We start from the raw sequence: 25,066 nt of genomic DNA, 5'->3' as shown, positions 1-25,066 counted from the left end.
CAGTGAATTTATTTATGTGCAGGTCTAGACATAGCATATGTAAGGCCATAGGCTAATTTTTTATGCTGATAATTGTATAGTTAATGCTAAAATTAAAACGTTATTTATAAAAATATATACTTAGGATTGCCCGGGGGGCTCATCAGTTGAGTGTCCAAGTCCAACTCTTGATTTCAGCTCAGGTCATGATCTCACAAGTCATGAGTTTGAGCCCCATGTCAGGCTCTGCACTAACAGCACGTAGCTTGCGCGAGATTCTCTGTCTCCCTCTCCCTGCCTGCCTCTGTCTCTCTCTCTCTCTCAAAAATAAACATTAAAAAAATATATATACTCAGATGTATCTATAAATCACAAAATTTTTAAATTTAGCTTAAAATTTTTTTAATATTTAAAAACAATAATAATCTTAAAAGGATGAAAATTTTCAGTTTTTTACTTTATATTTTTATAAAAATAAAATTCAAACTTGTGCTCACTTTGGTAGCACATATACTAAAACTGAAATGATCCAGAGGAGATTAGCATGGCCCCTGAGCAAGGATGACACACAAGTTCACGAAGTATCCCATATTTTTATAGTTTGCAATATATCTTTGAAAACTGAAAAAATATATATATTCAAACTTGGTACTCCATGAATACAATTACATTTTCTTTTTAAATCCTATAGATCATCATAATAATGAGTACGAGATATAATCATGACAGAGACAGAAAAGCAGGAAAGTAGAACTTAAACAGAAAATCTACAAGTTGGTCTGCTTAAATTAAAAAACAAAACTAATGAAAGTGAATAGACTTCACTGCACACAGAAGGCACACATACAATTATTAGCACTAAAGAAAAGGCTGAATAAACAGGAAATAAGCCATCATATTCAAAGAACAGAAGTAAATGCCAATATAGATGCATGTATAATTGTTCTTAATATTATCTATCTACTGTTTAGCCAGATATAAAGGCTTTTTTTCCCCTCCTGTGGTTTAACAGTGATCACAGAAAACAAGGAAAAATTTATAGGTTTAATGTAAATTATTTTGAAATTTGATGCTAAAATGGCTAAACATTTGAGCTGGTTGAAAAATGATGAAACAAATGGTCACTGGCAAGAATAAAGATTGAAATTATTAATTTTACTGATAAAAAAGTAAGAAAAAGTATACCTAACTTTTAAAAAATATATCTATAACTCAATTCTATAGATTATAACAGGGACAAAAGTCATGTTAAACAACTTTGTTAAATGTATTCAGTTACTTAAGAAGGAAAATGACAAAGTAGAAATAATAATTTCATTAACTTGAAACAAAATACAGGTTCTAACTTATGAGAGAACTAAGGAAGAACTCTAAATTTTAGGCAGTAAGATTGTCAAACTTTCACCTGCAACTATGAGAGTTATGGAAACAAAACTAGCTATTCTGCTACAAAGCCCCATAAAACTAGACAAACTATATGAAGCAGTGGTTTACAGACACTGAGAAAAGGCAACACAAAAATGCAAACTCAGAAAAAAGGGAAACATTCGAGTTGTCCCAGCCCTCTGCTTGGGAATAATTTTCTTACAGAGACACAGACAGCTATAGTTCAAGCAAAACATAGCAGTTCCACTAAGCTGAGAAGGCACACGTTAGAATGCAAAGTAGCTGATCAAATACACATTGAACATATATCAAGAAAGACCACAGTCTAGGCCATGAAAGAAGTCTCAAGAAATTTCAAAAGACTGAAATCCTATAAAGTATGTTATCTAAACACAAAAGAACTCAAAATCAATTACAATTTTTACACAATTTCCCAACATCTGAAAATTAAACCACACTTCTAAATACACTATTGACCAAGGTGAAATGAGAAAGGAAATCAGAAAATATTTTAGATATTTTTAAAATGACTACACAACATATTAAACCTTATAGCAGGCAGCTAAAGGAGTGCTTAGAAGGAAATTATAGCTTTAAATGCTTACATTAAAAAAGGAAGATCTAAAATCACTAATTTATGCCTTATATAAAAACTGAAAAAAAATTTTAAATAAAAAATCAAAATACAAGACTACATAAAAGTAAAAGCAGAAATCAATGACTGAAACACTGTCTGTCAAGTATAACTCAGTTAAAAACAAACAAAAAACAAAACAAAACAGGGACAGAAGAGCCCTGTCATGAGCTCTAACAGCAATCTTAATGGTTCAAGACATGCTTCTAAAAAGAAATCAATTACAAAAAAAAGAAAGAAAAAATTAACAAAGCCAAAAGTGGGTTCTTTGAAAATATTAATATAATTAATAAAAATCCTAGTAAGACAGGGGCACCCAGCTGGCTCAGTCAGTAGAACATGTGACTCTTGATATTGGGGTTGTGAGTTCAAGTGCCACGTTGGGTGTAGAGTTTACTTAAAAGAAAAAAGAAAAAAGAAAAACCCTAGTAACATAAATGAAGAAGCAAAGGAGAGAAAACATAAATTATCATTCTTAGGAATAAAAGATGGGCTATAGTAACACTTCAACAGACAACAAAAGAATGAGAATACCAGAACAATTTATGCCAATACCTTAAATTAAAAAGCTCAAAAACTATCTTACCAAAATTGACTTAGGATATGGACAAAATGAATTATGCTAAGTGACATAAGCCAGACATAAAAGGGCAAATACTGTGTGGTTCTACTCACATGAAGTACTATAACAGATGAATACATAGAGACAGAAAGTACAATACAACTACCAGGGACTGGGTAAAAGGGAGAATGGTAAATTATTTCTTAAAGGCCACAGAGTTTATACTTGAGGTGATGAAAAAGTTTAGAAATATAATGGTGATGGTTGTACAACATTGTGAATGAACTTAATGCCATTAAATTGTATATTTGAGAATGTGTACAATTCAATGGAAAAATGTTATATGTATTTTATCACAATTCTTAAAATAAAAAATAATAATAATTCAAAAGGAACTAAGACCCAAATGTAAAGGCTAAAATAACAATTTCTAGAAGAAAACACGGGAGAAAATCTTCATGATCTCAGGACAGACAAGGATTTCTTGGAGAGAAGATGAATACTCACAAATTGGGCTCACAATAAAAAATAAAAAATCACAAGCTGAACAATATCAAAATTTTGCTCTTTGAAAGATACCATTACAAATATTTTTCAAAGGAAAAAGGCAAGCCACAGACTGGAGGAATATAGTCACAATATATCTGACCAAAGATCTATATCTGGAATATATAAATATCTCTTACTCAGTAATAATAATTAAAACCAAACAATTCATTTTAAGGGACCAAACGACTGGAGCACACATTTCACAAAAGAAGTTATACATATAGCCAATACGTACATGAAAAACATGCTCAACATAATTTTTCATCTGGCAAATACAAGTTAAAACTATAATGAGATACCACTACCCACCTACTAGAATGACTAAAATTTAAAGTCTGACCATAACAAGTGTTAGTATGGATGTGGGCCAACTAGAACTCTCAATATCACTAGTGGGAGTATAAAATAGTACAACCATTTTTGGAGAATTATGTAATGGTTTTTATAAACTTAAACAAACACTTAACATTTACCATTTGATGGGAAGACAAAAAATAAGAAATCTGTTTGGCAGTTTGGCTCTTTCACTTTTTTTTTTTTAATGTTTTATTTATTTCTAGGAGAGGGAGAGACAGTGTGAGCAGGGGAGGTTAAGAAAGAGAGGGAGTCACAGACCGAAACAGGCTCCAGGCTCTGAGCTGGCAGTCAGCACAGTGCCCGACGCGGGGCTCGAACCCACAAACCGCGAGATCATGACCTAAGCGAAAGTCGGACGCTTAACCGACTAAGCCACCCATGCCCCATGGCTCTTTCACTTTTTAAAAGATTAAAAATATTTTAGTCAAAAGAATTTCCACATAGCAGATATAATGAAATTGATACTGCAATATAAGGAAATCAAAGCAAGAAAATGTAAAAAGTACACCTGCATCACGTATTCATTTTCTGCTGAATAACAAATTACCACAAACGTAGCCACTTTAAACAATAAACCTTCACTATTTCAGTTTTTCTGAGTCAAAAATTTAAGCACAGCTTAGCTAGGTCCCTCTGCTTAGGGTCTCACAAAGTGAGACTTTCAGTGTCGCCTAGGTTGTATTTTCATACAGAAGACTAGGCTGCAGAAGAGTCTACTTCTAAGCCCAGTAATGCAGTTGGCTGAATTCATTTCCTGGTGGTTGTAAAACTGAGGGCCCCAGCTGCTTGCTGGATATCAATTGAAAGCCACCATTACCTCCTAGAAGCTACTGTGGTTCCTTGCCACATGGGCTTTTCCAAAATGGCTGCCTACTTCATCAAACCAGTACAGTCTCTGTGGTGAGCCTACTAACTACACAAAGTCTTATATACCATAAAATAGTCACAGGAGTGATATCTTATCACATGTACTATGTTCTGTTGGTTAGAAGCAACTCAAAGGTACCGTCCACATTAAAGGGGAGGAGGAACCCACCAAAGTGTGAACACCAAGAGGAGGAAATTATGGGGGCCACCTTAGATTACATTCACCATACATGACTATAAAGAAGAGTCACTGCCAAAATAATCCTAAACTGATTTCTATAGACTACTTTGGGGCCAGCAACATATTAAGATTTAATATGGACATACTGCTATTGTTGGTTTTCTTTATAATATCCCAGCACTGAAAAGATTAAAGATCTTAAGAAATGTTATAAGGCCCTAAACGTTGCTTTTAAGAAATGGTGAAATTTCAATAAAGGTGACAGTAATTTATAAGATGATATTACAACATTGTGTAATACCTTCTATGATGACAATTAATTAGGAAACTCCATCACAAAGTTTGATTGCGAAATTCATGGTTCATCTGCAGCAGACTAAATGCCCTCTAAATAGAACTTAACTTTTTAAAATGATGTTAATAAATAAAATGGATGAGAGGGAGGCAAGATAGTGGAGAAGTAGGGAGCTCCATACATTTCACTCGCCCCCATCTCTCAAACGGAGAAGGCCTGAAGCCATAGGAACCCTTACAAAATCCTGGAGTTTGGGAGGAAAAGGAGACAGAGTCCGCTAAGAAAACAACCTTATAGGTACGTGAGTGCGAACTGGGGAAGATAAAAACGGCTGGGTCCCAGAGACACAGAGAGGGGGAGGGACCCCCCTTTGCGGGGATCGCGGGGAGTCGAGGGGAAAAGAAAGAGTGGCTGAAACTGCTCAAACTGTCCCTGGAAAAGAGAAAAACCTCGGCTTGGGACACAGAGTGATCGGTTCCCAGCTGTGCAGCTGACTTTAAGCTGGATGCCCCAGGCCCAGGTGACGCCAGGAGAAATGGCTCCTCTACTCTACAGCTCGACCCGGAGGGGAACTGGCCTGCCTGAAGCCGTTCCACAGCCCTTCTAGCTTGGCTTGATCCCGAAAAGGTGGCTGGCTTGAAACTGGTCAGAGGGACTCTGCCTTCAGGTTTATATTTCCCACGGTAACAATGGGGCGTGTGGACTAAGATCTGGAAACCAGGCCTGGCTTGGGATATAGAGCACAGTCCACCTTGGCTACGCCTGTGGCACAGGGAGATCGGACCCAAAAGAGTGAGTTGCAACGCTTGGTTCAAGAAGGGTCTGGGGCGCCACCATTTTTCTCCCCACGGCCACCAAGGCGGGACCTCAGGGAGCAGCCAGCGGGACCTCAGAGGAGGCTAAGATCTGCCTACACCAAACCATGCCCATCCCCCATAGAGAGCTGCTTTTTTTTTTTTTTTTTTAATTTCTTTCTTTACGGGAGCCCAGGGCAAGACAAACATGGATGTACTGCTGTGATTAATTCTAGATCAATTCTTTCTGTTCAGATATATTTTCCCTTGTCTCATTTGTATCCCTCCCCTCTACCAGACTGGGCACTCTGGTCAGTGGTTTGCTTAAACAGTCACATTTTTTTTTAATGTTTTTTTAAATTTATTTTTGAGAGAGAGAGAGAGAGAGAGAGACAGTGTGAGCAGGGGATGGTCAGAGAAAGAAGGAGACACAGAAACTGAAACAGGCTCCAGGCTCTGAGCTGGCTGTCAGCACAGAGTCCAAAGTGGGGCTCGAACCCACGAACTGTGAGATCATGCCCTGAGCCTAAGCCAGACATTTAACCAACTGAGCCACCCAGGCACCCCTAAACAGTTACATTTAATCCATTCTCTAGAGGTATATTTTACACCTCCACTGCTACCTTTCTCTCTCTTCCTCTCTGGAGTACTGAGACTAAATAGTTTCTCTGAGGAACATTATTTTCCTTTCTTTCTCCTCACCTCTTACCATATTCTCCTCTTTCTCTGAATTAAGCCTCTTAGTCTCGCTGCCTGGTTATTGTGCAATTTCGCTTCCCCCCTGCCCTGTCATTTCTCTCTTTGTATATGCTCTTCCACAGACTGCCTACACTCTATTCTTTATTTGTAGCTGGGAATTCTGGTTTTATGCTTTTAGACTGTCCTTTGTCTTTGGGGATTTTTTTTTCTTTTCTTTTTTCTTTTTCTTTTTCTTTTTATTATTTGTTTTTCCTACTTCCTTTTTTACTTTTCTTTCCCCCCCCTTTTTTTTTCTTTTTCCCTTTCATTTGCATGTTTGTTGGATTTCTCTGTGCCTTTGTTCCCTGTGTGTTTGTCTGTTTTCTTTTCCAGGGCTACCTCAAGAAACAAGCCAAAGTACACAAGGTGGAAAGTCCCAAATACCACTACAAGTAGGGAAATAAAATAACCAAAGTCTCAACAAGACAGACCAAGACACAACATTCAAAGAACACTTCCTGAAAGGACAGGCCCTGGATAGTCAAAGAGCCTTCTTTAAGTGCTCACTTAAAACAGCAGTGCTCACAGGTGCAAAGTACATATCAAGCTTTTAAAACTAACAAGAGACAGAAAGCTAGCCAAAATGACAAAACAGAAGAAATGTCCTCTAAAAAAATTCCAAGAAGAAATGACAGCTAAAGAACTGCTCAAAACAGATATAAGCAACATAAATGAACAAGAATTTAGAACAATAGTCAAAAAAAATAATCGCTGGGCTTGAAAAAGGCATGGAAGACATCACAGAAACTATTGCTACAAAGACTATGGAGCTTAAAAATAGTTGTGATGATTTAAAAAATGCTATAAATGAGATGCAAAATAAAATGGAGGCGCCCAAAGCACAGATTGAAGAGGCAGAGAGGAGAATAGGTGAATTAGAAGACACAATTATAGAAAAAAAGGAAGCCAAGAAAAAGAGAGATAAACTGATCCAGGAACATGAAAGGAGAGTTTGAGAGCTGAGTGATACAATCAAATGGAACAATATCTGTATCATAGGAATTCCAGAAGAGGAAGAAAGAGGGAAAGGCGCTGAAGGAGTCCTTGAACAAATTACAGCAGAGAACTTCCCCAATCTGGGGGAGGAAACAGACACTGAAATTCAAGCGGCACAGAGAACTCCCCTCAGACGTAACTTGAATCGATCTTCTGCATGACGTATCATAGTGAAACTGGAAAAATATAAGGACAAAGAGAGAATTCTGAAAGCAGATAGGGATAAAAGGGCCCTAACATACAAAGGGAGATCTATCAGAGTGGTGACAGAACTATCTACTGAAACTTGGCAGGCCAGAAAGGAATGGCAGGAAATCTTCAATGTGAAGAACAGAAAAAATATGCAGCCAAGAATCCTCTATCCAGCAAGCCTGTCAGTCAGAAAAGGAGGAGAGATAAAAGTCTTCCCAAATAAAAAAAAAAAAAAAAATGAAAGAATTTATCACCACTAAATCAGCCCTACAAGATATCCTGAGGGGGACTCTCTGAGGGAAATATTGCAAGGAATGCAAGATACCAGAGACACCACCACAAGCATGAATCCTACAAAGACCACAATGACTCCAAACCCATATTTTTCAGTAATAACACTGAATGTAAATGGACTAATGCTTCAATCAAAAGACATAGGGTAGCAGAATGGATAAAAAAACAAAATCCATCTATTTACTGTCTACAAGAAATGCATTTTAGACCTGAGGACACCTTCAGACTGAAAGTAAGGGGATGGAGAAATATATATCATGCTACTGGAAGTCAAAAGAAAGTTGGAGTAGCTATACTTATATCAGACAAACTGGACTTTAAAGTAAAGGCAGTAACAAGGGATGAAAAAGGGCATTATGTAATAATTACAGGGTCTATCCATCAAGAAGAGCTAACAATTATAAACATCTACACACCGAATACGGAAGCACCCAAATACATAAAACAATCACAAACAGAAACAATCTTATGGACAAGAATGTGCTAATAGCAGGGGCTTTAATACTCCACTTACAGTAATGGATAGATCAACTAGACAGAAAATCACTAAAGAAACAATGGACTAGAATGACACATTGGACCAGATGGATTTGACAGATATATTTAGAACTCTACATCCTGAGACCATGGAATTCACTTTCTTCTCAAGTGTGCATGGCACATTCTCCAAGATAGATCACATACTGGGTCATAAAGCAGGCCTCAATAAATATGAAAGAATTTAGATCATACCATGCACTTTCAGACCACAATGCTATGAGACTTGAAATCAACCAAAGGAAAAAGTCTGTAAAATCTCCAAAAACATGGAGGCTAAAGAACACCCTACTAAAGAACAAATGGGCCAATCAGGCAATTAGAGAAGAAATTGAATCAATTATCAAAAATCTCCCAACAAATAAGAGCCCTGGGCCAGATGGCTTCCCTGGGGAATTCTACCAGACATTTAAAAGAATTAATACCCATTCTTCTCAAGCTATTACAAAAAATAGAAATCTAAGGAAAACTTCCAGACTCATTCTACAGCCAGCATCACTTCGATTCCCAAGCCAAACAGAGACCCAGCAAAAAAAAAGAGCGAGAGAGAGAGAGAGAGAGAGAGAGAGAGAACTACAGACCATCAATATCCTTGATGAATACGGTTGCAAAAATCCTCAACAAGATACTTGCAAATTGAATGCAACAGCACATAAAAAGAATTATCCACCATGATCAAGTAGGATTCGTTCCTGGGTTACAGGGCTGGTTCAATATTCACAAATCAATCAATGTGATACATCACATTAACAAAAGAAAAGATAAAAACCATATGATCCTGTCGATAGATGCAGAAAAAGCATTTGACAAAATACAGCATCCCTTCTTAATAAAGACCCTTGAGAAAGTCGGGATAGAAGGAACTCAGTTAAACATCATAAAAGCCATCTATGAGAAGCCCTCAGCTATCATCGTCCTCAATGGGGAAAAACTGAGAGCTTTCCCCCTGAGATCAGGAACATGACAGGGATGTCCACTCTCACCACTGTTGTTTAATATAGTGCTGGAAATCCTAGCATCAGCAATCAGACAACAAAACANCAGAAAGAGAAATCAAGAAACTGATCCCATTCACAATTGCACCATAAAAACATAAAATACCTAGGAATAAACCTAACCAAAGTTATAGGAGATATCTTTGATGAAAACTATAGAAAACTTATGAAAGAAATTGAAGACGACACAAAGAAATGGAAAAACATTCCATGCTCGTGGATCGGAAGAATAAATATTGTTAAAATATATGTTTGCACGTATAGGTGAATTAGGAGGAAGTTAACGGAGGACCATGGGAGAGAAGGAGGAGAAAAATAGTTGGGGAGAGGGAGGGAGGCAAACCATGAGAGACTCTTAAATACTGAGAACAATCTGAGGGTTGATGGGGTTGGGGGAGAGGGGAAGGTGGGTAATGGGCATGGAGGAGGGCACTTGTTGGGATGAGCACTGGGTGTTATATGGAAACCAATTTGACAATAAACTATTAAAAAAAATGGATCAAAAAAGTTAATTTGGCACTGTTATCAAAATAACACAATTTTTTAAATTTTAATATATTATAGTTAATGTAACATAGTATATTCAAAATATAATTTCAATATATAAAATATTAATGAATTATTTAACATTTTTCCTAGTTTTATTGAGATGTAATTGACATAAAGATAATGCCAATTATTTTTTTAAAAATCTTAATTACAACATAGTAATTTTGCTGAAATAAAGCCAAGGAAAAGTATAGACATTTTAACAATTTATGAATTGCTTGCTTTTACTTTATTGCTCAAACAGATGAATACCTAAGTGATCCTTGATATTTTGTCAACTTTCAATCATATAAAAACTGATAATGGAAAAACTGGTAACTGGTTATAACATCTGTCTGACTCCTTCATTAATGAAGATGAGGGGTTTTTTTTTAATCTTTAAAGTGTTTTCACTTTATATTTAGATAAGAAATGTGATTTTCTTTTTTTTGGAAAAATATCTGTTAAACAGTGCTGGAAGTCCTTCCCCAAAATGCCCAACAGAGTCACTTCACAGAGCCACAGACGAGAAGTTTACTTCATGTAGGCTGCATATGGTTTCTTGACTTCTAAAGGTAAATCTTAAGTGGCAATCTGAACTTCACTGAGTCTACTTTTAGAAGTTTAATTTTCCTCTATATAGTCAGGTTTGTTTATGGCTAAGCTACTCCCGTTGGTGGTACCAATGATTAGGATACTGTTTTATGGCTGGACCACTCTCAGTTATATACCTCAAAAAATGAAAACATATGTCCATAAAAAGACTTGTACATGAATGATCATAGCAGTTTTATTCATAATATCCAAAAACTGGAAACAACCCAAATATCTACCAAACAAATAGTGGTGGATTTACACAAGAAAATACTAAGCACTAAAATGAACAGGAATACTAGCCCTGTGTCAGGCAGCGTGCTGACAGCTCAGAGCCTCCAGCCTGCTTCAGATTCTGGGTCTCCCTCTCTCTCTGCCCCTCCCCCACTCACAATCTCTCTTTCTCTCTCAAAAATAAACATAAAAAATAAAAAATAAATAAAATGAACAGGAGTACTGAAACATGAGGAAGCCTAATACAAAAGGATCAATACTGTATGATTTTCACATATGAAATTCTACCACAAGCAAAGCTAATCTATAGCACCAGAAAGCAGTTCAGTGGTTTGCCTGGAGCCAAGGAGTAGAAGGAGAATTGACTGCAAAACCATACAAGGTGTGTTTTTGGGTAATAAAAATATTCTACATATTGATTGTTGTAGTAGTCTTAATAACTTCCCAAAGGCCCCACCTCCAAATATCAGAAGACTGGGGAACAGGCTTCAACATATGAATTTTGGGAGGACACCAACATCCTTAACATACTTAACAAATAATCTCAAAACTTAATGCCTCAAAACATTATTATTAGCTCCTGATGATATGGGCTGACTATGATTGGCTGGACAGTCTGAGACATTTTTAAATGTTTACTTATTGATTCATTTGAAGACAGCAATGATAAATGCATTGCATGTTAGTATCACTTTAGTCCTATTTTAAAATTAAATTTGACCTTGATGACCCCCTAAGAACTATCCTCAAGTAAACTGTAAACATATTACAGAATATAAAGGAAAATAATGAACAAAACTTAGGAAGTGAATTTTGTTTGCCATGGTTTATAATACCATGCCATGAGTCTGAAAAGCTATGAACTGGTGAAAATCTTAGCTAAGTTTGTTCAATATTGGTTGGTCAATTTTGCTGGTTTATAGTTTATCACCTTTACCTAAAATATTAAAGGCTATTCTTTTTTTTTCCTGTGTAGTATGCCCAGATAGCAATTATTTTGTGTCTTACTAGAATAATTTTCTTTGGTTTATACGGACTAGTTATATTCTTAATAATTTAAGAAAACAAAGGCTCCTCATGAAAAAGTTGTGGTTATTTAAAATTGGTTACCTTTTTCTATATTTATTTTAAAATGTTTTATTGTCACCTTGGTAAAATAACTGGATATTATTTCTCAAGCACCAACACTCCTATCTTAAGCATTTTCATTGACAACTCCTTAAAGGTTTGCCTTCCCAAAATCAGATCCTAAACACAGAAAACAATAAAACTTTCAATATGTTTTTACTAACTAAAACTATCTTAGGGATTCCAGAGGATCCCTGGAAAAATCACAAAGTGCCCTTTCAAATGTACTAGAAATAATTAGATTTGCTATTTTACTTTTGATAAGTTTCATGGGAAAAGTTCTCAAATCAGAAAAGATGCTCAGCCCTCCCTAGTTTAAATTTGGACAGGTAAAATTAATATAAATACCCTAAATATTACATAATTTATAGGAAGCTCCTCCTAAAGATTTGTCAATGCCCTCATTATACATAAGATTTCTATTTATAAGTCCTGATGGCGTTTTACCAAATTTTAGGAAATAATAGTTCAGTGTTTTCAGTCTTTTTTTTTTAATTTTTTTTAATGTTTTATTTATTTCTAGGAGAGAGAGAGAGAGAGAGAGAGACAGCGAGACAGCGGGAGCAGGGGAGGGTCAGAGAGAGAGGGAGTCACAGACTCTGAAACAGGCTCTAGGCTCTGAGCTGGTAGTCAGCACAGAGCCCGACGTGGGGCTCGAACCCACGAACCGCGAGATCATGACCTAAGCGAAAGTCGGATGCTTAACCGACTAAGCCACCCAGGTGCCCCCAGTGTTTTCAGTCTTAATTTTGGTTATTATTTAAAATGCTTGGGGTCCCTGGGTGGCTCAGTCAGTTAAGCAACTGACTCTTGATCTCAGCTCAGGTCATGATCTCATGGATTCATGAGTGCAAGCCCCACACTGGGCTCTAGGCTGACCATGCACAGAACCTGCTTGAGATTCTCTCCCTCCCTCCCTGTCCCTCCCCCATTCTCGCTCTGTCTCTCTCAAAATAAATAAACTTAAAAAAATAAATGGGGACCTGGGTAGCTCAGTAGGTTAGGCCTCCAACCTTCGCTCAGGTCATGATCTCACAATTCATGGGTTCAAGCCCTGTGTTGGGCTCTGTGCTCACAGCTTGCAACCTGATTCAGATTCTGTGTCTCCCTCTCTGTCCTCCCCTCCCCTGCTCGCACTGTCTCTCTCTTTCTCTCTCAAAAATAAATAATTTTTTTAAATTTTTAATAAAAAATTTTAAAAAGTAAAAATAAGGAGCACCTGCATGGCTCAGTTGGTTAAGCAACTGACTTCGGTTCAGGTCATGATCTCGTGGTTCATGAGTTCAAGCTCCACATCAGGCTATGTGCTGACATCTCAGAGCCTGGAGCCTGCTTCAGATTCTGTTACTCCCTCTCTTCTGCCCTTCCCCTACTCGCACTCTCTCTCTCAAAAAACAAACATTAAAAATAAAAATAATAAAATAAAAATAAAAAATAAGTAAATAAAATAAAATGCTTACTGGGGCACTTAGCTGACTCAGTTGGAAGAGCAGAAGACTCTTGATTTCGAGATCATAAGTTCAAGCCCCACACTGAGTATAGAGATTACTTAAATTAAAAAATTTTAAAAAACAAAAAATAAAAAAATAGAATGCTTACTTGGTAACAATCTTACTTCTAAATTTGAATCTTCTAGGTTAATCTTGTAAGTAGATGTCTAGGACTTACATCAGACTAAGTCTTTTTACTTGAGATCCTTAGTATAGCCTTGGTATATACATTATGCAATAAGATTATTATATGTTGTATGTCAAGATTTTTTTCCTCTACAAAAATTATGTTCATTCATGTGTTATAAATCAGCTATAATATTCACTGTCTTCTTTGAAAAGAACTACTATTAAAGACACTTTGCTAGAATGTTTTTTAATTGGCTTTAATATTCTTTTTGTATGCCACAGAAACAACTCTCTGGTTAGTTGCATTATTTATGTTATGAACTCTCATTAGACCTTTCACATTTAAAAATTACCAGTAATAAACTGACCACAGCTATTTTAAGTCTTTGTCATCTACAGAGAGATTCTGTTTTACACAGATGCCAGTCTGAAGGATCTGCAACAAACTAGAAGCCAAAGTCTGTTTGTTTGTTTGTTTGTAACAAAAGATTGCCTCAGAGCCCCCTGGAAAAGAACTATAGCAGGTATCTCAAACTACTGACACTTCAAAGAATAGACTCTTGGGTACGGGCTTCTGATACCATTGCATGGACAACTGGACAACTTCCAGACCATTCCACAGGACTGAGTCAGAATTTCCAGAACTCTTTTTAGTTGAGACACAGACTACTAAACTAAATCCAGTGAAATGAAAATTAATTACACAGGACTAAATGAACTAATGAGAGCTGAGTGTAGTGATTGTTTGGAATACTGTCTTAATGCCTGTTTTCTAGATATATAAAGAAGCCTACTCTCTTCCTTCTTAAGCTATCTAAACTCTGAAACATTTAGTAACCTTTGCTTTTGTAAATGCAACATTCCTGAATCATGATTCTCAAAGACTCTCTCCCCAGTGAGATTTGAGAAAATCTTGCTGAATTTACTTACTGAATGCCCTTAAAATATCATTGTAAAAAAAGGTTATACAAAAAGTATTTGCCTGAAATGTCATATTTGAGAATGATACTTCCTTATTTAATCAGGTATAATAAGCCACTTTTAAGGAACTATGGTTGACTTTATGGAACCAATAATGACAAAACCCTCCCAGGAAAACTACCCTGGTACCTAGCTTTCCAGGGTCCAGCCTTCTGGGTGTAAGGAAGATCACTTCCCGGAAGGGCCAGGACCCTTAGGACATTTGTGGGATACTGAGAAAAGAAGAATTCACCCAAATGTATCAGTAATGCAGATGAAATCTAATACAGCCTATTTCTTAAGCTTGGCTTTCTAGACTCAAAATACAGATAATAGAGGGGCACTTGGGTGGCTCAGTTGGTTAAGGGTCTGACTCTGGATTTCAGCTCAGGTCATGATCTCACAGTTTGTGAGTTCATGCCCCACATCAGGCTCTGTGCTGACAGTGCACAGCCTGCTGAGGATTCTCTCTCCCTCCCTTCTCTCTACCCTACCTTGCTCACACACACACACACATGCTCTCTCGCTCTCTCAAATAAATACACTTAAAAAAAATACAGGCTTTTAAAGTTCAATCTGAGAATCCTTATAAAAACCCCCAGCAAAACAAATTAAAAAGGTCAACATGGAAAATTAACATTATTGCTACCCCTACTTAAATAACCAAACTAAACTTAATGAGACCAACCTTGTTTTGTGATCAAGAATAATATTAGAGATTGTGTTAGATCAAAAGGGTGAGACTATAAGGAAACTTGGTATAAGCAAAGAAGAGGTAATAATCATCTGATGGAAAACTATGTGCTCTTTAGAAAATACAATACTTGTTCTAGACTTTTATTGCCTTTCAGCTATTTTACAACTCTGTAAGTTATAGATAATTGATACCAACTAATACAAATAGTTCTTGTCTACAGATATTATAAATTCTGTAGAGCTGAGGTTCAAATGACTTCCTTCTCCCCACAGAAAAATCCAGTTTAGTAACCATTTATAAATATAGTTCAACATTTCTTTATACATATAAAGCTATGCTTCATTCACTTCTCTGAACTGGCTGCAATATATGCCTAGTACCCTTTAATACTGAGCTAGACAAAATATTTAACAGCTTCATTTTTTACATTTTTAAATATTTTTTTAATTTTTTAATAATTATTTATTATTGAGACAGAAACAGAGCATGAGAGGGGAAAGGGCAGAGAGAGAGGGAGACAGAGAATCTGAAGCAGGCTTGAGGCTCTAGCTGTTGAGGCTCTAGCTGTCAGCACAGAGCCCGATGAGGGGCTTGAACCCATGAACCATGAATCATCATCTGAGCCGAATTTTCACACTTAACCTACTGAGCCACCTAGGCGCCCCCATTTTTAAAAATCAATAGCTTCACAGGGCACCTGGTTGGTTCAGTTAGTTAAGCGTCTGGCTCAGTTTCAGCTCAGGTCATGATCTCACAGTTCTTGGGCTCAAGCCCCAATTAGGCTCTGTGCTGACAATGTACAGCCTGTCTGGGATTCTCTCTTTCTCCTTCTCTCTGCACCGACCCTGCCCTCTCTCTCTCTCTCTCTCTCTCTCTCTCTCTCTCAAAGTAAATAAATAAACATTTTACAAAATCAATAGCTTCACACAATGATTTCTATAACTTGTTATTATGAAACTATATATGTCTCAGGACAGGAAAATAGAACTTGTTTTATTTTACAATTTGTTAGCATTACATAAAAATCTAACTCAGTATCTCTATTTGTGTTCTTGTTCCAGGACAAACAAGTGTCAGGAACAGGCCTAAGTGCCCACTATGTATTAAACTTTATACCAAGCCTCAGAATCCTTGCATGTTGCACCATACAACATGGGTCCTGACCTCATGGAGCTTACCATCTGCTATGGACCAAACAGTACCCCTATCACCCACAAAGTCATATGTTGAAGCCCTAACCCCCAACGTGACTATATTTGGAGATAGAGTCTTTAGGAAGTAATTAAGATTAGATGAGGTCATAAGTGTGGGGCCCTAATCTGAAAGGACCAGTTGCCTTATAAGAAGAAAAATAAAATCTGTCTTTTTCAAACACACATACCCTTCCCTCTCCACTCCCCCTATTTCCCTCCAAAAGGCCATGTGAGCACACAGCAACATGTGTTATCTATAAGCCAAAGAGAGCCCTCTCCAGAAACTGATGCTGCTGGCACCTAGATCTTGGACACCTGGCCTCCAGAACTAAGAAAATACATTTCTGTCATTTAAGTCACCAGTCTGTGGTATTTTATGGTAGCCCAAGCAGACTAACAGATCATCCAGTGGGAAAAGACAAACAACTAATTCTTTACAACTGCCATAAAAGCTATAAAAGAAAAGCACAGGGTTTAATGAAAGTACATTCTGGGAAATCCAACATAGTCTAGGGGCAGCAAGGTATAGGTGAGGTCACAAAAGTCTTTCATAAGGAAGTGAGATATAAGCAGACATTTGACGGAAAGTAGGAGCTAGCAAGGTAAATATGAAAGAGCATTCCAGATCCAGGGAACATACTGTTCAAAACATGGAGACAAAGACAGGAACCAGATTGTGTATACAGTTTTATGGGCCATGTCAAGATGTTCAGCTATCATCCTAAGAGTAATAAAAAAATTCACTAAAGAAGTTCACATAAACATCTAATAATCAAATCTGTACTTCCAAAGGCTTTTTTCTGGCTATTGTGTAATAGATGGGTAATAGACTGGGGCTAAGCAATGCCAGACAAAGAAAGACTAGTTAGGAAGTTATAGCAGTAGTAGAGCCAAGAGATTACAATGGCTTAGACTATATGGACATACCAGTGGTAGCAGAAAGAAGTAGAGGAAGTTAAGAGATATTTATTTGAGAAGCATATAGAAAGGAGTGGTAGGTATAACGAAGAGGAAGGTAGCAAGAATAACAAAGTTTTCTATCAGGAACTAGTGCCATTTAGTAAGCTAGAGAATATGAGAGAAGTAGGTTTTTGAGAAAGACAATGACTTCAGTTTTATAACTGCTAAAGTTGAGATATTTCTGTGGATATTTATGTGTGATATCCTAGTAGATTATAGTGATTTGGTAGCTGTGAGGTCTAGAGATAAAAATGTGAGGATGATTAGCATAACAATAGCAATTCTAAAAATAATAGTAACAAAATGGGCTCTCAAAGATTTTCAATTTTCAAGTCCTATGACCACATACTTATGGCTCATTGTCAAACCACATCCATTTTTTAACAACAAAGTGGGCCCTGCTAGAAAATTAGCGATGACTGCTTTTCCATCCCTGCCAAACTCTGCCAATTCCTGCCTTCCCACTAGAGAGACAGAGAACCTATGTGAAATCAGTTCCTATAGAAGCCCAATTTAAAAAAAAAANAGATTATAAAGTGTAGCACAAAGCTATCATTCTGGTCTTCAAAGTCCTTAAAGCTACCAAAATTTCCTGGTTTTCAAAGTTCACACAGAAACCGTAGCACTATAGTAGGCACCACACAAAGGGTTTTACTATGCATAGCAGGTGGTATCTCTTTTTAGAACATTCTCTAGGAGCATCCATACAGGCAAATACCATCAAGTTGCATCAGAGTGGGAAAGTACATAATAACTGTTTCACATGTCAGTTTCACAGGGGCAAAGTTAGATACATCATATCCTTGAGCCTCAGGAACTCCTCCCTGCTTATGGCCCATCATTGCACACACTTGGCATTTACTTTCATGCAATATCTGATGTCTAAGCCCACTGCCCAAATGAGTAAGCGAACAATGCAAAAGGATAACTATCCCCAAGGACTCTAAGAATAAAGATCACCAATATTAACACACACACACACACACACTATGACAGGTGCTTCAGCTACCTCTTTACTCCTATAGTCCATTCTTCACCTCCACTGAACTGCTCACAGCCTCAAAGAAATAAAGCAATGACATTTCAAGAAATATAAGGACAATTACCTTAAGCTGTAATGAGTATTAGAAAAGCTTTACTTTCTGGGTAACTAGAGACATAAACACTATTTACACTGAACTCCTAAGTGTAGGGTCTAGGTATTACCAGTGCTGAAATTCACAAACAAACAAACAAAAAAACCCTATTTGAAAGGAATTGCCAAAGGAGGGCCCCCTCACAAAGCTGGGCAAGGGAAGCCATCCAGTGCATTTGAGAAAATGCAAAATACAATACTCCCAATAGCTTGGAAAACAAATACAAATAACTTTAGAACTTCACTTTCTCAGTTCTTTTTCCACAGATATATATTTTTTTAAGTTTATTTATGGGGGGGGTATGTGTGGGGAAGGGGAAGAGAGGGAGATACAGTGAGAGAGAGAAAATCCCAAGCAGACTCTGCACCAACAATGCACAGAGCCTGACACAGGGCTCAAATCCACAAACCGTGAGATCATGACCTGAGCTGAAATCAAGAGTCAGGTGCTTAACTGACTGAGCCACCCAGGAGCACCTATTTACTTTTGAGAGAGAGAGAGAGAGAGAGACAGAGAGAGAGAGAGTTCTAGATTGAAAGCAGGGGAGGGGCAGAGAGAGAGGGAGACAGAGAATATGAAGCAGGCTCAATCTCATGAACCCATGAGATCATGACCTGAGCTGAAATCCAGAGTTGGGCACTTAACCAACTGAGCCACCCAGGCACCCCTGTATACTTTCAACAAGATTATCAACCCCTCTAGTCTGACAGGAGTTAGATCTGATAGGTATGATATTCTAGACTAGATTTTTTAATGCCCTGAAAAATATCAAGGTGGGTTTAAATATGAAATAGTTTTCTAAAAATGAAAGTGATTTTTATTTCAGAGAGCTACACCTAAAATAAATGGTGTGAACTAGGCCAAAATAACTTACATAACCAACTTGCCCCAACAAAGCCCTTATCATTGCAGGCCTGGATTTTCTCATTCCCCATATTGAAATTTAGTTTTTCTCTTCCCTTAAGTGACCAAAGTCGGTCATGAATATCCTGTGGCTTTTCTAAGGTACACTACTGTTCATTTAACTTGGTTTGGGATCTTTCTAATGTTAAAAAACAAAGCAAAACAAAAACAAATCTATAGGCCCTAAATGTCATTTAGGCCAAGCCACCAAACTGAGGCTTAACACCTAACCTAATTGTACTTATAACCTTTTCCAGAAATGTAGTCTTTATTGGCCAAGAATTTTCTGGTCAGCACCAATAAGGGTCATCTGTCACTTGTGCCCTCCCCATCCCGCACAGGAATATGAGGTAATCCACCTACTAAAACCTTTTCATCCCCAATGTAGGTGACCTCGCCTCAAATAACCCTTTTTTCTGTTTATAACTTCCTCGTCCTGCCTTTAAAAACCTTTCCCTTTCTATATCCCTCTGGAGCTTTCTTCTACTTGTTAGGTGGGATGCTGTCTGACTCATCAATCACTTAATAAAGCCCATTATATCTTCAAATTTACTAGGTTGAATTTTGGGGCTTTAACACTAATTTGTTTTTCTGAAGAATTTACAGTTTCTAACAGGTAATTATGACCGCTAATAATAAAAACAGTAATAAACTACTGGTTTTTTTTTAAGTTTACTAATAATAGGCATTGCACTAACTTCTATAACAAAGAGCTAAGGGCTTAATTGCAGGCACTATGCTATACACTTTACATGCATAATCTTTTACATATAAACTGAGGTAACCAAGGCTACTAGGGACAAACTGTCAAAGCTCCTAAGGCTAGTATTTCCGTATGTACCTAGATGTGTGTCTTCCATTTTTGCCTATTCAAAAACATCCTGGCAATTGATCCTTCCTCTCTCACATCACCTTTTCCTTCTCTACTGGGTAATTTCACTGACATACAAACATAATATAATATTGCACATCTATATTTTAAAAAGGGGGGAGGGAAGCTCCATGACCTTTTCTAGTTATCACCTGATTTCTATGATCCTCTTTTCACCAAATCTCTTTGAAATAATATTACTACTTCTTTCCAAAATATCAGGAGCAAGAATAATTAAATGAAACGCTATATACCTTTCACTTATATTTGCTTTTTTCTCTCCCTTCTCCTCATCCTCTCTCTCTACATACATATGCACACAATTACTTTTAGTTAATTAGCTGAACCATTTAAAAGTCATTTGTACACACCAAAACACCTGTCTCTCAAATACTTCATCCACAATTAATCCCAAGCCCAACAACAAGGGAGAACCACCACACAACCATCACACTAAGAAAGTTTAACACTGACACCAAAAAAAAAAAAAAAAAAAAAATTAAAGAAAGAAAAACAGAAAGTTTAACAGTTTAACACTGACACAATAACATTACTGAATAAAAATCCACATTCAAGTGTCCTCAATTGTCCCAATAATGTCTTCCAACTATTTTTTAAAATCCGGGATCAAACCAAGAATCAAGCATTGCATTTATTCACCAAATCTCTTTTGTCTCCAATAATCCAAAATACATCCTTAGTCTTTTTTTTTTTTTTTAATCTTTTACATCTTCAACATTTTTTAAGAGTCTGGGCCAGTAGTTTCTACAGATTGCCCCCTCAGTTAGGACTTCTCTGTTTCTTCTTATATTAGATTGAGGTTAAATATTTTTAACCCAAATATTACATAAATAATACTCTCTCTCATTCTCTCTTGAACCCACTTGAACCAAGTTCTATACCCACTGCTCACCAATACTACTCACCAAAGGTCACCAATAGGGAATTTCCTATTACTAAGTCCAAAGGTCAATTCTTAAGTATTCATCTTACATAACCCGTCAGTATGCTTTTGGCATACTTTCTTCTTGAGGCTTTAGAAACACCACTCTCTTCTGGTTTTTCTCCAACCTTACTGGCTACACCTCTCCAGTTTTCTCTACTGATGGATTATTCTTATTCCCTAACCAGTAAATACTCAAGTGCCCCAGGGCTCAGTCCTTCTATCTGTTCTTTCCAGACTCACTCACCATGTCAATGATGTTCAAACTAGCTGTAGTAAAGAACCAGGTGAAAATTTTAATCCATCACAAACCACTATAAAATACAATAAATATGAAATAGCAGAAAAATGANAAAGGGAGAGAAGCAAACCATGAGAGACTTTTGAATGCTGACAAAAACTGAGGACTGATGGATGTGGGGGGAGGGGGGATGGGCATGGAGGAGGACACTTGTGGGGATGAGCACTGAGTGTTATGTGGAAACTAATTTGACAATAAACTATTTAAAAAAAAAAAAAGAATGATGAATAAAAAGAAAAAAAAAAAAGAAAAATGATCAAATGCTTGAAGGCTACAACAAGATCACTTGCTTATTCTAAATTCTTGTACTTAACTCGCAGCAAATTGGTAACAGTTCTATAACCAACCACCAGTCCACATTTGAGTAGCATTTGTTTATCTCATCCAATCTCATAACTCTAAATATCATTTATATGTTGTCAATCTGCAAATATATATCTCCAGATTAGATTTCACTCTTGATCCCCCAGTTCATATATACAATTGTCTTATCAACACCCCTTCTTGGATGTCAAGCAAGCACCAAAGTCCTAATTCTTCCAACAACTCCCACTTCTGCTCCTCCCAAGAACAGTAACAGAAAACACCCCTGCTCCATTCACATATTCCCCATCTTGCTCAGTAAACGGCAACCATTTTCATCTAGATATGCAGCCCTAAAGTCCTGTAGTTACCACCAATTCTTCTTTCTTTCATATACTAAAATTAACTATCAACAAATATTGTCAGCTCTGCTTTTAAAATATACCCAGAGCCTAACCATTTCCTACCACCTCAACTGCTGCCACCCTGTCTAAGGTATCATGATCTTGACTGATTTTTGTAACTGTTTTCTCATGTACTTCCCTGCTTTCACTCCCACATTCCCTGCAATCTTACTAAGAAATGATGGTGTTAAAACCTAAGACAACTATTCAACAGAGAAAGAAAAGTTGGAAATGGAGCTGGGACAATAGCTATCCACATTCTGAGGAATGAAATCGAATCCTTACCTTACACCATATATAAAAATTAACTAATAATGAATCAAAGACCAAAAGTAAGAGCTAAAACCATAAAACTTTTTTTAATGTTTTTACTTATTTTTCGGGGGGCAGGCACAGAGAGAGGAGACAGAGATCTGAAGTGGGCTCTGTGCTGACAACAGTGAGCCAGAGGGGGGCTCGAACTCACAAACCATGAGATCATGACCTGAGCTAAATTTGATGCTCAACAGACTCAGCCACCCTAGCGCCCCCAAAACCATAAAATTCTTAAAAGTAAACAAAGGTAAAACATCACAACAGTACTCTGTTTTCTTAGATTCTGTATTTGCCTATTTGGCCTTTTTTTTTTTTTTTTTCTTTTTGTTTTTTTTTTTTTTTTTTTTTTTTTTAAGTAACCTCTACACCCAACGTGGGGCTTGAATTCAACACTGAGATCAAGCACTGCATGCTCGACTGAGCCAGTCAGGCACCCTCCATTTGGCATTTATTAATCATAAGGCCAAACTAACAGCCAAACTTGTTTATATCTCCCCTGCAATCCAGTTTTTATGAATATGCAAAAATCCTATTACAAACCTTCTGACCAATCCTGAGCCCACCCTCGCAAGCCAATTTATCAAACTCTCACACATCAGGCCAATATTTCCCCTGCCCTGTATCACTCAGGGCCAAGTACCAGACAACTAAATATCACCCCTATAGTCTAGAACCCACCATTGTTTTTCAAAATAGTCCTAAGCTGGTTATCCTGCCTGGCCTTGTCTTATCTGTAGAAACCGCAATAAAGGCTCTGGCTTGGGCTTTTCCCTTGGCTCCTTCCTGTCTCCTAACCAAATCTAGTGCTTTCTTCATGTGGCCTGCATAGTGTGGTATGCTCCTCTCTCCTGGGGAACCTGTAAGTAATAAATTCGTCTTTCAATAGCATTAGTCTCTCTGCATCATTACTTAGTTACCTTTATGTATTAAGACCCAGGGAAAAAATTAGACCTTGAATTAGGCAATGGTTTCTTAGATATGATATCAAAAGTACAACCAAATAAAAAGCAAATAAACTGGACTCATCAAAATTACGTATTTCCGTGCATCAGAGGTCACTATCAAGAAAGTAAAACAACCGGAGTGCCTGGATGGCTGACTGCCTAGGTGGCTCAGTCAGCTAAGCATCTGACTCCTGATATTGGCTCAGGTCATGATCTTGTGGTTGTGAGATCGAGCCCGTGATCTCCACTTAGTGTGGAGCCTCCTTAAGTCTCTCCCTTTGCCCCCTTCCCCGTTTGCATGCAGTCTCTCAAAATAAATAAACTTAAAAATAGGAATAAATTCACCTAAGGAGATAAAAGACCTGTACACTGAAAAAGAAAACTACAAAACATTTCTGAAAGAAATTAAAGAAAACTTAAATGGGAAAATATCCTATGTTCACACACTAGAAGACAACATTGGTCAATCTGATAATATTGCCCAAATTGATCTATAGATTCAATACAATCCCTATCAAAATTCTAATGATGTTTCTGCAGAAATAGAGAAACTCATCTGTCATTCATATGGAATCACAAGAAACCCTAAATAACCAAGACAATCTTTTTTTTTTTAAAATGTTTACTTTTGAGAGAGAGACAGAGCACAAGGGGGGGGGGGGGGAGACAGACAGAGGCAGAGACAAGAGAGAGAGAATCCAAACCAAACTTCAGGCTCTGAGCTGTCAGCACAGAGCCCGAGGCGGGGCTCAAACTCACAAACTGTGAGATCATGACCTGGGCTGAGGTCGGACGTTTAACCGACTGAGACACTCAGGTGCCCCCAAGACAATCCTGAAGAAGAACAAAGTTAGTTCTTTGATACCACACTTCCTGATTCAAAACTTGCTACAAAGCTACAGTAAGCACAACAGTATGGTACTAGCGTTAAGTATAGGCATTTAGACCTATGGAATAGAATAGAGAGCCCCAAAATAAATGCTTGTATATATGGTCAAGTATACAAAATATATTTACTCCAATAAAGACAGTCGTTTTAACATATGGTTCTGGAAAAACTAGGTACTCATATACAAAAGAATGGAGACACTTACCTTATACCATAAACAAAAATTAACTCAAGATAGATCAAAGACCTAAACATAAGAGCTAGAACTACAAAATTCTTAGAAGAAAATACTTGGAGGAACTCTTTAGGACACTAGATCTGGCAATGATTTCTTGGGTATGATACCAAAAGCACAGACAACAAAAGAAAAAATAAATCAACTGGACTCCATGAAAATTAGCATCTTTTCTGTGTGCATCAAGGACTATCAAGCAAGTGAAAATACAACCCAAAGAATGGGAGACAATATGTGCAAATCATGTATCTGGTAAGGGTTTAATATCCAGAATATATAAAGAACTCCTACAACTGAAGAGTAAAAATAAATAACCCAAATGAAAAATGGGCAAAAAATTTATTTCTCCAAAGAAGGTTTACAAATGACCAATAAGCACGTGAAAAAAAGTATCACTAGTAATTAAGAAAATGCAAAGTAAAACCACATGGAAATATCACTTCACACTCATTAAGATGATTATTAATTTAAAAATGGAAAATAACAAGTGTTGGCTAGGATGTGGAGAAACTGGAACCCTCATGTATTGCCAGTTGGAATGTAAAATGATGCA

The 25,066-nt window shown here is 37.1% G+C and overlaps 1 protein-coding gene and 1 non-coding gene across 4 annotated transcripts in view; one reads left to right on the top strand and one right to left on the bottom strand.

Annotated features, from left to right (window-relative positions):
• The window catches only part of MAST2 (microtubule associated serine/threonine kinase 2), a 178,182-nt gene that overhangs the window by 94,726 nt on the left and 58,390 nt on the right, over positions 1 to 25,066 (bottom strand). The gene's annotated exons all lie outside the window — the stretch shown is intronic.
• On the top strand, positions 469 to 575 carry LOC144221670 (U6 spliceosomal RNA). The gene has a single exon (XR_013332132.1). It is a non-coding gene; the product is annotated as a U6 spliceosomal RNA (small nuclear RNA).

This window comes from Crocuta crocuta, unplaced genomic scaffold (genome assembly GCF_008692635.1).
Source record: "Crocuta crocuta isolate KB4526 unplaced genomic scaffold, BGI_CrCroc_1.0 scaffold367, whole genome shotgun sequence".
NCBI classification, from domain to species: Eukaryota; Metazoa; Chordata; class Mammalia; order Carnivora; family Hyaenidae; genus Crocuta; species Crocuta crocuta.
Note: the sequence above shows the minus strand (reverse complement) of the source record. Positions and strands in the feature narration are given on the sequence as shown.